This window comes from Acanthochromis polyacanthus, chromosome 2 (assembly GCF_021347895.1).
Source record: "Acanthochromis polyacanthus isolate Apoly-LR-REF ecotype Palm Island chromosome 2, KAUST_Apoly_ChrSc, whole genome shotgun sequence".
Lineage (NCBI taxonomy): Eukaryota > Metazoa > Chordata > Actinopteri > Pomacentridae > Acanthochromis > Acanthochromis polyacanthus.
Genome location: NC_067114.1, coordinates 44,414,024 through 44,431,089, shown reverse-complemented (window position 1 = coordinate 44,431,089; position 17,066 = coordinate 44,414,024). Strand labels below are relative to the sequence as shown.

Below are 17,066 nucleotides of genomic sequence, written 5' to 3'. Positions count from 1 at the left end.
CCTTTAAATTACACGATCTAAAAATGGCTCCAGCACAGTGCAGCCTGCTATTTTTAGCCTCCTGTAAAGGAACAAGATGGTTGCAGAGGAGCTGGAGTGTATGCACACACTCCTATAAATACAACACATGAGAGGGCATTTTCCCGCCCATCTCCTTCGCGCTCTGCAACCGCTGAGGACAAACGAGCTGCTGCTGCTGCATCGCTAATGGATGCTATTTATTGTTAGCCCCCTCCTTTGCTCTGTCTATTCCTGTGCAGCCAAACCCATTCCCCCCTTGCTCTGTTTTGGAATGTTTCTCAATGAATAATTGACTGAAGTGGTATTTTTGACCAGCCCCGTCTTGGGCGCGGTGTATAAATAGCTCATGTGCAGCAAAGCGTGCATGGATTTGTCAGGGGCGTCAGGCCTGGGAGTAGGAGCCCTGTTATGTAATAGGCATGTGAGTTGGCACACCACAGAGACACTGCATTGAATGGGGTGTGTGTGATGCTCCGTTCCCATTGAGCGTTTCCAGAGCCATAGTATACTCGCTGGGAGTCCTTTGTCAAGTCTGCTGCAGCTGCGGCGGCGGCGGCTAATTTTGTTGTTGCATTAGCTAAACTTCTGTGCACCTTTTTCACGCTTCTGAATAATGCGCTCCATTTAAGGCAAACGTTTATACATAATAAATCTGCAGTCGAGCATCCATGTTAAATATCGATTGAACATTTTCCATCCCATGTATCCACGCTTGAACTTACAGCATCCATGATGGTTGAGCTACATCACAGAGATGCCACTAAAATTGATATAGAGCTGCTAACTTGCAGTCTTCTATTTCAGTTGCATGTAAGCTCAGATTAGACTGAAAATGTGCAAAAGCATGTTCTTCAGAGTGATATTCCTTCGTGTGCAACCCAAACTTGTTGCCAAACAGATGTTGGAAAGTTCTTTACGTTTGATTTTGAGACGCCCGGACAAGCGGGACATTTGTTCTGCCTGCTAAACTTTTGATGCCCGTTTCCACGTTGAAAACTGTTCTCGCAGTATGTGGATATATTTGGCTCGCCACAGCTGAATATAGTAACACTGAATGGATGTTGCTGCAAGATATTACATAATAATAGTGAATTTCCCACACGGACATGAAAGGAGATGACTGTTTTAAAGGCGCAGAGACTTAAGAGTGGATCAAGATTTCAGCACACGGGGGCAAGAATGATTCCTTTGAACGTTTGTGTGTGTTGTGTTATCGTAGGATGTGAAAAAAACACACCTGCACTGATTGATTGATTCAACAAATGTAATAGCACATAATTAGGCAGATCAAATAGAAGCAAATGTACCTCTGTGCAATGTAGTTTTATTGTCAGATGATTCAAAATTGCAGCACCGGCTAATAACTGTAGTTTCTAAGTTTACACCTGCAGTATTTCAGTCTATGAGCAATCAAAAGCAAACACTTTACAAATATTACATTGGAAAATTTATGCCCCATGAAGATACTAAATGCAGCAAAAGAAAGAAAACTGGAAAATGTGATTTTCAGAACTTTCTTCTGTTTGCATGCTTACATCATCACTCCACAATAAAAGAATCACCAGAAGAACTGAAAAAAATCTGACTGTGAGACTTAACAGAGATGGAAAAGGATACAGGAAGATCAGTGAGAAATGAAAAAAAGTGAAACTTCCTCATATTTGGACCGATGGATTGTGTCTGAATGCTTACATCATGGCTCTACAAGGACAAGAATCACCAGAAGAACCAAAAAATTGTGACTCTGTAGCTTAACAAAGACAGAAAAGGATACGAGAAGATCAGCGAGAAACTAAAAATGAGTGAAACTTCCTCAGATTTTGACTGATGATTGTGTCTACCTGCATGCTTACATCATGGCACCGCAAAGAATTGCCAGAAGAAAAATCTGATTGTAAGATTTCACAAAGACGGAAAAGGATACAGGAAGATCAGCGAGAAACTAAAAATCATTAAAACACAGTTGCAGTAGTAATCAGGAGGTGAAAAACAAACGTAGTGCCACTAATCAGGGCTGCATCCTAAAATGGGTGCCACGAAAAGTGCACTGCTTTCACAATCTAGCTCAACAACGGTGTCTCAGGGTTGGTGTATCAACAGAAATCTGAGTTTCTCTTGCAGCTGAGATGCTAAAATGTCATCATTTCATGGACTGCATCCAAGAAACAGAACTTTGCTTTTGGTTCAGAGCAAAACTACAAAACGGCGCTTATTAAAGAAGAGAAACCTGATGAGCAATGTGAGCACATTCTTTGGTCAGGTGAAGGTAAATTAGTTCAGATCAGATGGAGTCCAGCATGACTGCTTTAAACCTGACTAGAGCCACCACAGAATGTGATGATATGGGGCTGCATGAGTGCAAAAGAGGAATATCCCAGCATGGGAAACATCCAGAGCATGAAATCACAAGTCTCTAAAGAAGGAAAAAGTGAGAACACTTTTGAGGTGTTTTAACGGAGCAACACAGCCCTTCGAGAGCAGCAATAAAACTGAAAATCACTCCAGAAATTAGCGTTTTTTTCCATGTAAAGAAGGACTGAATGATCACAAATGAAGGCTAACATAGAAATCGTGAAAAATATATTAGATATCAATCTAAATACTGACTTTTGATGCATTGAGTTCCCACTGTGATGCCTACATTTTTAATGCAGTCTATCTAAATGTAAGTTTTCACCCTAAGTGAGGCAATTTTGAATAATTTCTCATTTAAGCGATGTTCCAAAAACTAAGTCAATAGAACACATTTACAAAATAAAGCATGTTAAGTAAACAGTACGGATATTATTTTACACTGATATTTTATGTGTGAAACGTATGTATTAGGTCTCCATAGATCAGAAAACATCATTGTAGTGGTTTTTATATGCAGAATAAAGTGTCGGTCTCTGGGTGTTTGAAGATGTTTATCTTCAGATCTGAAAGTCCAAAGTGAAAGCGAGGAAAGGTCAATGGTGAGGCGGGAAAAAACTGTTTTCTCCACCATTTTCCTCTTTATGTTTTGGCTGGAATTCATCTGCACTGGTTGACTTCAGTCATAGAACTTCTGTTATGTTCTGCTTTACTGTATTCACAAGAGGTTTTCTCGGTGTCTTTATTCCACTTTAGTATGATAAGAAGGTTTCTGACGTATGGGGACCATAATTTTCACTGAAATTAACACCAAAGTCTCTTCAACATGCCCCATGTTCTCTTTACTTTTACGTTTCCTGCAGTGTGAGCCAGTTTTAGTTAATGAAGTTACTGTTTTTAACTGTGGAACCAACAGTTATTTACTTTGTAGGTTAATTTGTTGATGATTTTCCCAAATAATTCATCATTTAGTTTAAAAATAGAGACAAAAATCATATTGGAATATCCCAGTCTATACGACTGACAAAGAACAGCTGCAAATCTGCACATGTGAGAAGCTGGAACTAGCAGATGTTTGATATTTTTGCTTTAAATTATGTTTCTCAGTCCTGGGTCAGTCAGCAGTTTTGCTCCACCATCACAGATTTTGTTCAGAATTTCCATACTTGTTATCTGGAACACAAACCTAAGCTCTTTGGCATATTGTTTGCTGAATTTTGAGAATTTTATGTGTTTTCAGTCCTGGAAGTTCTTTCATTTTCACCATCGAAAAGCATCTCACCTGGGAAGGGCGGCATGGCTCAGTGGGTAGAGTGGCCGTCTTGTAACTGGACGGTTCCTGGTTTGATCCTCTGAGCAAGATACTGAATCCCTAATTGCTCCTGATGGGTCGTGGTTAGCGCCTTGCATGGCAGCTTCCACATGCATGCTAATTTTTAAATTAGTGGCCTTGAAAATAGAAGAAAGTATCAATTTTTCAACCGAGGCTGATATTGGAGCCCCAGAAAGTTCCTCTCACAGTATATAAGTGGATGGATCCATATTTCCTACTCAAATACAGCCATTGGTTGACATTTCACCAACTTTTGTGGCTCTAATGTCAGTAGAATTTGATGTTTGGCAAATATGACAAGACAAGGTTCCATTTTTTTTAAGGATATTCTGACTTTAAATTTGTCCGAAATTACTCAAAAGATATGCAAAAATGTATATTTGTCCAAATTTATTACAGTTTTGTCCAAAATAAGAGAGAATGTCCACTGTGACTTGAAAACTGTTCAGAATTACTCAGTTGTCCAAAATATCAATAATGAATAATTATTGGCACTTGAAAATGGAAGAAATTACAGAATTTTCCAACAATGATATTGTGTCCCCAGAAAGTTCCTCAAAGTGTGTGTACATATATATATATATATATATATATATACATATATAGTGCCTTGTGAAAGTATTCGGCCCCCTTGAACTTTTCAACCTTTCGCCACATTTCAGGCTTCAAACATAAAGATATAAAATTTTAATTTTTTGTCAAGAATCAACAACAAGTGGGACACAATCGTGAAGTGGAACGAAATTTATTGGATATTTTAAACTTTTTTAACAAATAAAAACCTGAAAAGTGGGGCGTGTAATATTATTCGGCCCCCTTGCATTAATACTTTGTAGCGCCACCTTTTGCTGCAATTACAGCTGCAAGTCACTTGGGGTATGTCTCTATCAGTTTTGTACATCGAGAGACTGAAATTCTTGCCCATTCTTCCTTGCAAAACAGCTCGAGCTCAGTGAGGTTGGATGGAGAGCGTTTGTGAACAGCAGTCTTCAGCTCTGCCCACAGATTCTCGATTGGATTCAGGTCTGGACTTTGACTTGGCCATTCTAACACCTGGATACGTTTATTTGTGAACCATTCCATTGTAGATTTGGCTTTATGTTTTGGATCATTGTCCTGTTGGAAGATAAATCTCCGTCCCAGTCTCAGATCTTTTGCAGACTCCAACAGGTTTTCTTCCAGAATGGTCCTGTATTTGGCTCCATTCATCTTCCCATCAATTTGAACCATCTTCCCTGTCCCTGCTGAAGAAAAGCAGGCCCAAACCATGAGGCTGCCACCACCATGTTTGACAGTGGGGATGGTGTGTTCAGGGTGATGAGCTGTGTTGCTTTTACGCCAATCATTGTTTTGCATTGTGGCCAAAAAGTTGGATTTTGGTTTCATCTGACCAGAGCACCTTCTTCCACATGTTTGGTGTGTCTCCCAGGTGGCTTGTGGCAAACTTCAAACGAGACTTTTTATGGATATCTTTGAGAAATGACTTTCTTCTTGCCACCTTTCCATAAAGGCCAGATTTGTGCAGTGTACGACTGATTGTTGTCCTATGGACAGACTCTCCCACCTCAGCTGTAGATCTCTGCAGTTCATCCAGAGTGATCATGGGCCTCTTGGCTGCATCTCTGATCAGTCTTCTCCTTGTTCCAGGTGAAAGTTTAGAGGGACGGCCGGGTCTTGGTAGATTTGCAGTGGTCTGATACTCCTTCCATTTCAATATGATTGCTTGCACAGTGCTCCTTGAGATGTTTAAAGCTTGGGAAATCTTTTTGTATCCAAATCCGGCTTTAAACTTCTCCACAACAGTATCTGGGACCTGCCTGGTGTGTTCCTTGGTCTTCATGATGCTCTCTGCACTTTAAACAGAACCCTGAGACTATCACAGAGCAGGTGCATTTATACGGAGACTTGATTACACACAGGTGGATTCTATTTATCATCATCAGTCATTTAGGACAACATTGGATCATTCAGAGATCCTCACTGAACTTCTGGAGTGAGTTTGCTTCACTGAAAGTAAAGGGGCCCAATAATATTGCACACCCCACTTTTCAGGTTTTTATTTGTTAAAAAAGTTTAAAATATCCAATAAATTTCATTCCACTTCACGATTGTGTCCCAATTGTTGTTGATTCTTGACAAAAAAATAAAATTTTATATCTTTATGTTTGAAGCCTGAAATGTGGCGAAAGGTTGAAAAGTTCAAGGGGGCCGAATACTTTCACAAGGCACTATATACACACGTGGACAAAATTGTTGGTACCCCTCAGTTAAAGAAGGAAAAACCCACAATTCTCACTGAAATCACTTGAAACTCACAAAAGTAACAATAAATAAAAATTTATTGAAAATTAAATAATCAAAAACAGCCATTACTTTTGAATTGTTGATTAACATAATTATTTTAAAAAACAAACTAATGAAATAGGGCTGGACAAAAATGATGGTACCTCTATAAAAGATTGAAAACTATTTGACCAGAGTGACATGATTAACTCAGGTGTGTCATTTAATTGACATCACAGGTGTTTCCAAACTCATAATCAGTCAGTCTGCCTATTTAAAGGGAGACAAGTAGTCACCCTGCTGTTTGGTGAAAAGGTGTGTACCACACTGAACATGGACAACAGAAAGCGAAGGAGAGAATTGTCCCAGGACATCCGAAAAAAAATGATAGACAAACATCTTAAAGGTAAAGGCTATAAGACCATCTCTAAACAGCTTGAAGTTCCTGTGACAACAGTGGCTCATATTATTCAGAAGTTCAAGACCCACGGGACAGTAGCCAACCTCCCTGGACGTGGCCGCAAGAGGAAAATTGATGACAAATTGAAGAGACGGATCGTTCGAATTGCATCCAAAGAGCCCAGAGCAACCTCCAAAGAAATTAAAGGTGAACTCCAAGGCCAAGGTACATCAGTGTCAGATCGCACCATTCGTCGTTGTTTGAGCCAAAGTGGACTTCATGGGAGACGACCAAGGAGGACACCACTGCTGAAAAAAACTCATAAAAAAGTGAGACTGGAATTTGCAAAAATGCATGTTGACAAGCCACAAAGCTTCTGGGAGAATGTCCTTTGGACAGATGAGACCAAACTGGAGCTTTTTGGTAAGGCACATCAACTCTATGTTCATAGACTCAAAAACCAAGCATACGAAGAAAAGAACACTGTCCCTACGGTGAAACATGGAGGAGGCTCAGTAATGTTTTGGGGCTGCTTTGCTGCATCTGGCACAGGGTGTCTTGAAAGTGTGCAAGGTACGATGAAATCTGAAGACTATCAAGGCATTCTGGAGAGAAATGTGCTGCCTAGTGTCAGAAAGCTTGGTCTCAGTCGCAGGTCATGGGTCTTCCAACAGGACAACGATCCAAAACACACAGCCAAAAACACCCAAGAATGGCTGAGAGAAAAGCGTTGGACTATTCTAAAGTGGCCTTCTATGAGCCCAGATCTGAATCCCATTGAACATATGTGGAAGGAGCTGAAACATGCCATTTGGAGAAGACACCCATCAAACCTGAGACAACTGGAGCTGTTTGCTCATGAGGAGTGGGCCAAAATACCTGTTGACAGCTGCAGAACGCTCATTGACAAATACAGAAATCGTTTAATTGCAGTGATTGCCTCAAAAGGTTGTGCAACAAAATATTAAGTTATGGGTACCATCATTTTTGTCCAGCCCTATTTCATTAGTTTGTTTTTTTAAATAATTATGTTAATCAACAATTCAAAAGTGATGGCTGATTTTGATTATTTAATTTTCAATAAATTTTTATTTATTGTTACTTTTGTGAGTTTCAAGTGATTTCAGTGAGAATTGTGGGTTTTTCCTTCTTTAACTGAGGGGTACCAACAATTTTGTCCACATATGGATGTTTTGGATAAGATTTCCTACTAAAAATAGTCTTTGGTCGACATTTCTTCAACTTATAAGGCTCTAGCATCAGTACAATTTGATGTGTGGAAAGTTTGACAAGACCTGGATCCAGTTTTTCTCTGTTTTGATGAAACGATGATGTGGACTCATTGGTAAGAACTTTCCAGATTCAGCCAGATTGTATTACAGAAGTCAGTTTTGGGTCTTAACACATAAGTGAACAAATCTGAGATGGTGGAGCAAGGTATTTCCTGAACTGACACTGACTGAGCCTCCTGTTTCTATTGGCTGGTTCCTTCAGAACCACGGACAGCTCCACTGAGGTTCCATCAGTCTTCCTGAGAAGCTTCAGTTTAAAGCGGCTGGACTTCTGTTTTAGGTCCTTGAAGACGACGTTCTTCAGACATCTCCAAGAAGCTAAAATGACCTGGATGACTGAGAATCTACACAGGCGATGAACTTTTTCCTCAACATGCTGCTCTAAACCTGCAGTTCTGTTCATACAGGTGAATGACGGATAGAAAAAACAACATAAAGAACTTTACAAAGGTGAGTGTTTTTCACATGTAGGTCAACATGAAACCTGCTGATATCTGCGTGTGGTTTCCATGTCTAATATGAGATCAAAACAAGCAAGTTTCCCCCAGTTCCTGTAAATATACAGGAAATATATCTTGCCCTTGCCATGTGCAGTTGTGAGTTTAAGTGAAGCCAAGTTTGATTTCCCTCCTCTGTTTTGTCTTGCTGACTCTAAAACAATTTAAATCATAGTTCTAGTCATTTTTAAATTTTGCAGCATTTCTCTTTTTCCTCTCAGTGTAATTTTCTGAAACTTTCTTCAATAACTGCTTCAGGTTCTGGATTTAAAACTGCATAATTTAAACCTTTTGTCTGTGTGCTCTTTTATGCAGACATTAGGTTAATTTACAATTGAAAACCGTAAGTATGATTATTGGTTTTGTATGTTTTCAACTATTAATTTATTCTGCAACTATTCTGACAATTGATCAATCAGTTTGAGTTGTGTTTTAAGAAGAAAAAGTCAAAATTCTCTAAATTGGCCTTCTAAAATGTGAGTTTGTTTTGATTTTGATTTCTTTATTCCTCTTTGACAGTAACTGAGTATCTTTGAGTTGTGGAGAAAAAAAACATTTGAAGATGACATCTTGGGCTTTGGGAAACACTTTTCCATTTTCAGACATCATATCGACCAAACAACTGATCATTTTATCACAGAAGATGAAGCTACAATGGCAGCAGTTGTTGTTTGCTGAACTTGTGTACAATCACCTCATCACTATAAACCGTCTGTTATCAATCAGAGAGCTGCAGATTCACCCGTCCAGTAGCTTTAGCTAGTCCAGGGCCATAAACTTTGGAGCAAATAATTCAGTCAGCACAGCAAAACCTGACGCTTCAAGCATCACTCGACCAAAGAAACAATCAAATCTGATCTTTATTTACAGGACAGGTCATTTCCTTTCAAATTTCAAAATGCAACATGCTTCACCAAGCAGCACAATAAAACCCGTAAGTCATAAGTTATTAATTAAAACATCATGGTGTTGGAAAATGTAAAGAAAAACGGCTCAAAGGAAGTTAAAGCTCAAATACATGAAAGACTTTTAGATTAAAATACATTTGAGGAAGAGACTTAGAGAGCCTCTAGGCTTCGACTGCAATCGTTTTGTCTCCTTTTGGCCCCTTGAACAAACGTATGACCTCATGACCCCCTGAGAATCTCAAAGTGTGTACTGAAGCATATAAAGCTTAGAGGCCACGAAGGACCTTAAAACTGACCAGTGAAATCCTAAAATGTCTCCAAAACCATACCAGGAGCCAGTGTAAAGAAGCTGAAACAGGAGTGATGTGATTTTGTTTCTATGTTCCAGTCAAAATCCTGTTAGAACACAGGTGGACTGTGGTTCTGATCCATTTTTTGACAGGTCGCTGTCCTTCATTGAGACTTTTATGAAGCTGGAGAGGAAAAACAACCCTAAATTCCCTGAATCTGCCTGGTGTGGCCCTCTACGTACCTACATCATTCAAATGACCTTTTCATTAATCAGACATTCCTTACTGTTAGTGCAGCATCTAACAAATATTATCAGCCTAGATAAATTAGTTGATGGTTTTCTGATTTGAGCCATCATTTAGTCTAAAATAGACAAAACAGACATTGTAACTCCTCTTTCTGTTTGAAATACAGCAGCACATGTTCACATTTCAGCTGCAAGAATCAGCAAATGTTTGATATTTACAACAAAAAATGACTATATCAGAGATTAATATTACATTTTCCTTCTATCTACTACCACAGAAGATTCTCTGCAGCCTGAACAGATCACACTGGTGTACAGGATGTATCTGAATTATGGCTTTTAAATGGACCTGATAGTTTGTTTTCATGAGAAACCACATCTGCATGGATGGGAAATAATTTTCTTTTTTAAAAATACGAAATATTTAAATAAAACACGTGAAAAATGGAATAAAAATTGAATCTGCTGCACATGTAATGCCGTGAAAATCCTACAGGTTGCGGGTTTAATGAATGAGCCAGCCTCATTCTTCAACAGATGCACCGATGAGGGCATAAATAAGACACATCTGATCATTAGAGGAGGATTATTTCTGTCTGTGTTGTGTGTTCTTTTTTGTGTGTGTGCAGGGAATCCACCTCCAGCCCTCCGTCTCTGCGCCTGGAAGCCGTCCTGTGTTTGTATTTTGCCTCCCGTACAGTAGTAAAGCTACCTTGAGCAGAGAAACCCGCAGCGCCAGGCATGTTGAGTATGGGAGTTAAAAATAGCATCATCGGTCGGCCAAGCGCCGCTCCGTTACTACGCGTTTCAGCATTCTGCCCTGTGCAGGGGGAGTCTGCAGGACTGAGCCCGACCGCTGCAGCCTTCCACCTCTGCAGCGGCGCACCGCCGGTGGTTCCGCTCTGACCCAAACCCGGAGCCACTTTTACGCACGTTTTGCAAAACCTTAAGCTTAGAAATGTGCTTCACAAAGGGGGTGGAAAATGCGTAAAAAATCTGCTTTTGTCTAATGGTGACCGTTTCTTTACTCCCAATGACATGAAACAGCTGCAAAGCTATATTATGTCCAGTTTGTTGAAGCCTGTCCTTGTTTTTTTACATCCCCAATCATGTTTCATTGGGTCTTGTGGTGTTTTTTTCTTTTTTTAAAGTCAAATTATAGGCAACGGAGGCTCCTGCTTCCACCTTCAAAGTGGGAGATTCTCCACCTGACGTCAATGCCTGGTGACTGACGCAGCCCGCAGGAGAAGGAAGTGGGTTTTATTTTTCCATTTGTGTGTGTGTGTGTGTTTTTTTTTTTGTCGTTTGGAGGGAAAAAACGCATCCAGGGCGGGTAAAAATACCATCATGTGCCAGTGAGGTGTAGAATTATACTCCAGTGTGCGCGTTTTTAAGACATTTACATTCTGACAAGGGGTGAGGGGTGGGAGGGGGCGCGTAAATGCGTGCGTGAGTGCGCGCAGCAGCAGCAGCAGCAGCAGCAAATCATGAATTAATAAAAAGCCCAATTCTGCACACTTTCATCGCTCCGTTTTAAATATATCCGTGCACTTTAAAAAAAAAAATTCTTCTTTCCACAGCGTCCTTATTTTATTTTTAAAGAAAGGGGGGAGATGCTGTCGTGCACGCGCATGAGAGACAGAGAGAGCAAGAGAGAGGGAAGTAAGAGAGGGAGGAAGGGGAGAGGCGGGAGCCGGTTCTCAAACGCCGCACGCTCGAAATTCCTCCAAGGAACCTCTGCGAGCTTTTCTTTTTTCATCACGCGCGGCGGCTAAAAATAGAAACGGGGTTGGATCGTGATCCAGAAATAGATAGGGGGCATCACTCCTATAAAAGGCACACCATTCAAGAGTACAGTGAAGAAAAGCGGCAAGCCGGAGCAGAATTTATACGAGAAAGAGCCTTTTTTTCCTGCCACTTTGCGTGTTTTTTGCTTTTTTTGTTTTTTTAAAGAAAAGGAGGCTCCGCTGCCACAAACGGTGAGTTAAAGCTTCCCTCCAGCTGCACCTGTTTCTCCTCTTTTCTGCTCTTTTGCTTGAAATGCTTTTATAAAACTGTATCTGCAGATATGGACAGAGAGGAGGGGGGAGAAAACGCGATGTCATGAGTGTTTTGTGTGGATTTCTGCTGTTTTTTTTTTTTTTTTTTTGCACCATGCTTGGAGGGAACCGGTGCAGCTACGCGGGGATCACCCCGGTTAAGAAGGGTGGATGTTGCCTGTGTGCACAGATTGGTGGTTTGTGGTGGTTTTGTTCACATTCAGGCAGGTTTTGTGGGATTCTTTGCAGCTGAAGGTGGTTTTTGTGGAGCGAAGGAGGAGCTGTCCTCTTGTTGTGGTGCTGAAGTGTCTCAAGATGCTCTTTTCCTTTATTCTACACCCTCACATCCCCACTGTGGGCTTTTCTGCTCACTTTAATTGCACTATATTCCACATTTAATGCTTCGGGGTTTCAGAATCTGCACATTTCGGTGTTTTTTTGTTGTCGTGCAGACGCTGAAGGGCGAGCAGCTCCGGTACATTCAGCTGCTTGTGGAGATTTTTTTTTCTTTCTGTCTTTTTTAACGATTCGATGCTTCTTGTTTGCAGGTTTTTGTCCTTTTTGTTCTTCCTCCTTTTGTTGCACGATGAGTCTCGAGTCGTGACTGCTAAAAGTGAGTAAGGCGCGTGCTGCGTCAGTGGCGTCTGGCTCCGGTGCGCTCGAGACAGATGGGGGGAATCGTGACCGGCTGGGAGACGCGTCCAGCCAATGAGAGGCTGGACGGCCCAGCGAAAACGGAGCGGAGGGTGGGGCCCCCTTTTGCTTCGGCAGCTGGAGGTTTGGAGCCAAATTAACCCTTTGCAAATAAAGAAAAACTTTATTATTAATGGAAACCGGCTCCGATGCGTAATTTCCCCCGTGCGTAAAAGCGCATCCACGGGTTTATGGAACCGGGAAAAAACGCACCGATCGCGATGTTTTCTCGGGTGTTTCCAGCTGCCGTGGGTTAATTCGGAGTCGCTGCTGTCCACGGCGGATGTCATGAAGCTGTCAGGTGCTTCGGCCTCCTGCTTAGGTGCTCTTTTCCTTCGCGTCGCTATTGGCGGATGACGCCTCGTGCCGTCCAATCAGATCGCGTCCATCCCTCTGCTGCGTGTTAAAGTCTGTAACGGCGATGAGATGCCGCCTCTCCTCACCGCCGCTCTTTTTAATAACAAGGCTGCGTGTTGCTGCAAAGCAATGCCAAAATCCTGAGCGTTTCACTTCTGCTTTAGCTGCGTCTCCAAACAGCCCGAGCAACCAGAAAAGAAATTTAAGAATACGAAAAGAAAGAAAAGGTAAAAGCACCCTCCCGAGCGTCGTTTCTTTGAAATAGACGTGAAAACACTTTGAGGATGAAGACCCCCCGAGGAAGTCGTGGAGCGGAGTGGATTTGGGGAGCTTGTCCGTCACGAATCTTTTTGCGGTCTGGGCTTGCTGTGCATACATGAATCTGGGAAGCCCTTACCCCAAAAAGCATTTGTGGAGGATAAAACACGACGTTCGGTCTGAGGAGTGTTGTTCCACCACCGAAGGTCTGCACCCACAAAGTGTACAAGTGTCCATACACACACACACACACACACACACACACACACACACACACACACACACACACACACACACACACACACACACACACACATGATGTAACACGTTTAAATGGATTTACATATGAATCATTAAGCGTCTCCAGCTGTGGTGCATCATGAAGTGAACACACACATGTGCATCTTCTTCACACATGGCAGAGTTCACTCATCCAGCAGGTTGTTTGTGCAATAATCTCATTGTGTTTGTGCTATAAATAAACATGTGTAGGGCTTCTAATGACACTGTACACACGTCTTAGTTACAATCTACAGGGAGAGTTTTGCATCGATTATTCAGTTCTTCTGCACCACCATCATTTAGCATCATCCTTTATTTAATCTGTGATTCAATCTATTTCTACTTTTTTTTTTTCTTTTAAATTGCAAAATGCTGCTAAAATCCTAGCAGCTCTGGTCTGGGTTCTTGTGATTCTCTGCTGAGTAAACATCAGTGACGTACTCTGAATATTGGACGCAGTCGTGTCAGTGAGAAATACTGAATCAGTTCTGGGGGATTCCTGTTATAAAAGTAGCTCCTGTTGAATATTTTCCAAGATTTTTGTTCATCTCCATCACAGATTTAATTTATTTTGAAAATTCACTCAAATGTGCAGCCTTAAATGAGGATTTTGAGATTTCTGCAAAGACGCCTGATATGAAATCAGAAGCTAGAAATAATTGTGCTGATGTGTGCTCAGCTCGACGTTTTGTTCAACTTCAGTCGCTTGCTTTTTTAAAAATGCACATTTTTTCTCTTTTTTTTTTTGCTTCTGTGAACTTAGTGCAAGCTGGAAAATGAAGAATTCCTGTTTCTATTCTTGCAACATGTAGATTTCCGTCATGCTTTGTCTCGTTTATTCCTTGTATTTTCTATTTGCAACATTTCTCCATCACACTCACCAAATACCACCAGTAAGCTCAGATCCTTCTGAGGCACGACGTAGAAAGAAAATAAAAAATAATCTCTCTCTGCTGTAGTATTAAGTTTGCTTCAGCTTTTCTCATGTTGTTTTTCCTTTCTTTTCTGTGTGTGCCTGTGTCTTTTGAACTCTCAGGTTTCTACGTCACAAACTGGGAGACGCAGCAGTGACAGAGACACAGCGAGGTCAGCGGTGGAAGTCACTGAGTGAGTGGACAAGTCTGTAAAAAGGAAAGTAAATGTGGCTTTACGTCATATTTAATAACAACAGCTGCTGATGTGTACGTTCAGTGTGGACAAACTCACATCTCATGTTTCATCCTGAGATTTGTTGTATTTAAACTCTTCTTTCCTTCATCTTTCTTCCTCTTTCTTATTGTTCTCAGTCACAGCACTTTATTAGAATTCCAAAACAAGCTGAATTCATTTTATTTACTCTTTTTTCCAAGCTGTTTATGAGCCCAAATCACCACCGCTGACTCACGTTCAGCACTGAAACAATAAAAAGTGTCACAACACGACGTCACATCAAACATTCGGAGCAGACTTGTGAACATCAGCTGCTAACTTCCACACATCTGTCCTCAGATTGTTGCACAGAATCAGAGATTCTTTGCAAAACCCGTGGTGATAAATCATGGCTTCTTTTGAAATGTGATCGACTGAAACCGGCTTTTGTCTTAAACATTTTGTTGTTACTGAGGTCTGGAACCCTCCTTCAGCTCTGGTCCAGCAACTCTAAGATGTTTAAAACCTCCTTTTTCCTGTAATTCCCAACTTTTTAGTCAGTTTATCTTAAAGGAGACGTAAAATCTAGTTTCTGTGGTTCCCTGCTTTGTGATTTGTGCAAATGGTGACAAAAACATAGTAAAGAGACAGAAATAGTGAAAAGATAAACTGAAAAACAGTCAGATTTAAAACGTCTTAAAGGAAAATGCATGTAGAGTTTAGATTCACAGAGCAAAGATGCTGCGTGTCATTGCCGTCATGTTCGTCCTTTGATTGCAAATCAACACATGATTTGTTTGGACAAAGACGAAGAAATTACACAGAAATAATGCTTCTAAATATGCTGAGGCATCTCTCTAACAATAGTTTCACTGTTTAGTTGTGGCACTGACTCGTTTAAATCTTTATTTTAAGACACAGAGAGCAAGTTTTGCAGCTGCAGTCAGTGTGCATTAGTGTGAGTTTTGCAGACGTGTGTGCAATCATTTGTTTTTATCATTTACATGCTGCAGTGTAAATGTGCAGCATGTGTCATGAGTGTGTGTTTATTTGCTGAGATCTTAAAGTGTCACCAAACAGCAGAAAGCCCCAGGTTCAGCTCCTGCGTTTGCATCAGAGAGAAACGTTTTACGCAAAATAATCAAGCACTAGAAAAACACACATTAAACGTTTCTTCTCCAGGAAAAAGAGTGAAACTATCCAGATGATCAGTGATCTCTGGAGTGAACCTGAAGGTTGAATGAATGAATGAATCTTGACCTGGAGTAAATCAGACACACGTCGACTTCTAAACTCTTCGAAAAGCAGAATTATTAAAATATAAAACTCCCCTGAATGACTCATTTAGCTCAACTTTCATTTTGCTGTTGGATTTGTTTTTTTTTTTCTCTCAGCTGTGTGCACGGAGTCAGTCTGCGTCTTTATTGTCGTGAGATGCTGATGTGTGTATGTGTCCCTGTGTTGCATTTCCTTTTATATTTTTATTTCTTTTTTTTTTCCATTTCTGCTCTCTGATCTGTCAATTTCTTACAATTATTTTCACTTAATTTCACATTTTGTCTCACTTTTGCCTTGTTTTGCGTCTCAGATTTGTTAAATGTCTCATAAAATCTCAGTCTTTATCCTAACTTCACCTCATTTCCTCAGATTATGAGTGAATATCTGGTTTGTTTTTTGCTGTTTTCCTTCTGAAGGTGCTGCGTGTTTTAATATTAATGATGCTTTTGCTCTGATCTAATAAAAGCCCTGTGAAATCTTATATCGTGTGTCCTCCTTGTGTGTAATTTTTAAAGAACTGCTTGTCAGCTCTGTGATGGTTTTGCTGTAAAATAGCTCATGGAAATAAATATGAATAAAAGCCTGCAAAGATGACGTGTTGTTGTTTTCCTTTGTGAGTGTGAGTTAAATGTAACAGATGCTGAATAAAGTTTTCCTGCAGAATCCACTAAGAGAAGAGCTTAATATGTGTAAATTATAATGAACGTATCACACGTGCTGCATGAATTTTTGTGCACATTCATGCAACACTTTCATACATGTGTGTGTTTTGACAGGTTCCTCTCACTGTGAAAGAATGTTCAACTTTACGTCTGTTTTTCAGTAAAATCCATTCACCAAAATGACAGAAAAATAAAAACATCCTGAAAAGAGCTGCTGCTTTTAGTGCAACACGTTTTAATGATCACAAAAAACATCCATATGCTTTTAATGCAGATGTCTGAAGCAACATTTTCTGCACGTTTTTCCACAAGACCGTTCCTGGGTGAGCAGTTCTGCCCGTTCCTCCGCCTCATTCAGCTCACATGGACTCCAGGCCGGCCGTGTTCCGCCTGCAGGCTCTCGTGGTTCTCGATCAGCTGCCGGTCCATTCACGTCCGAGCAGCCGCTTTGATCTAAAGTTCATTCAGGTTCCTTTGAAAGCTTAGAGCCAACAGTTTAGACTCCTGTTTACAATTGCTGCATTTCTATTTTTAGATGCAATGCTCTTATGTAACACTCACACTCACATTATGGACCACTGCTGTCTGCTCCACTTGGCTGAATCGTGTTCTCCGTATGCGAGTGTGTGTTGATGTGTGTGTGTGGATGCTAAGTTGGATTTAATTACGTCTTGAGTCTTCTATGATGCAACAAGAAGTAAAAATGACAGAAACAAAACAACATATAGTCGATTAAAAGCACCTT

At 40.7% G+C, this 17,066-nt stretch overlaps 1 long non-coding RNA gene across 1 annotated transcript; it reads left to right on the top strand.

Moving 5' to 3' along the window:
* The first annotated feature begins 11,004 nt into the window (after positions 1-11,004).
* On the top strand, positions 11,005-16,253 carry LOC110959304 (uncharacterized). Its single transcript, XR_002596219.2, has 2 exons — positions 11,005-11,603; positions 14,290-16,253. It is a non-coding gene; the product is annotated as an uncharacterized LOC110959304 (long non-coding RNA).
* Positions 16,254-17,066: the final 813 nt, after the last annotated feature.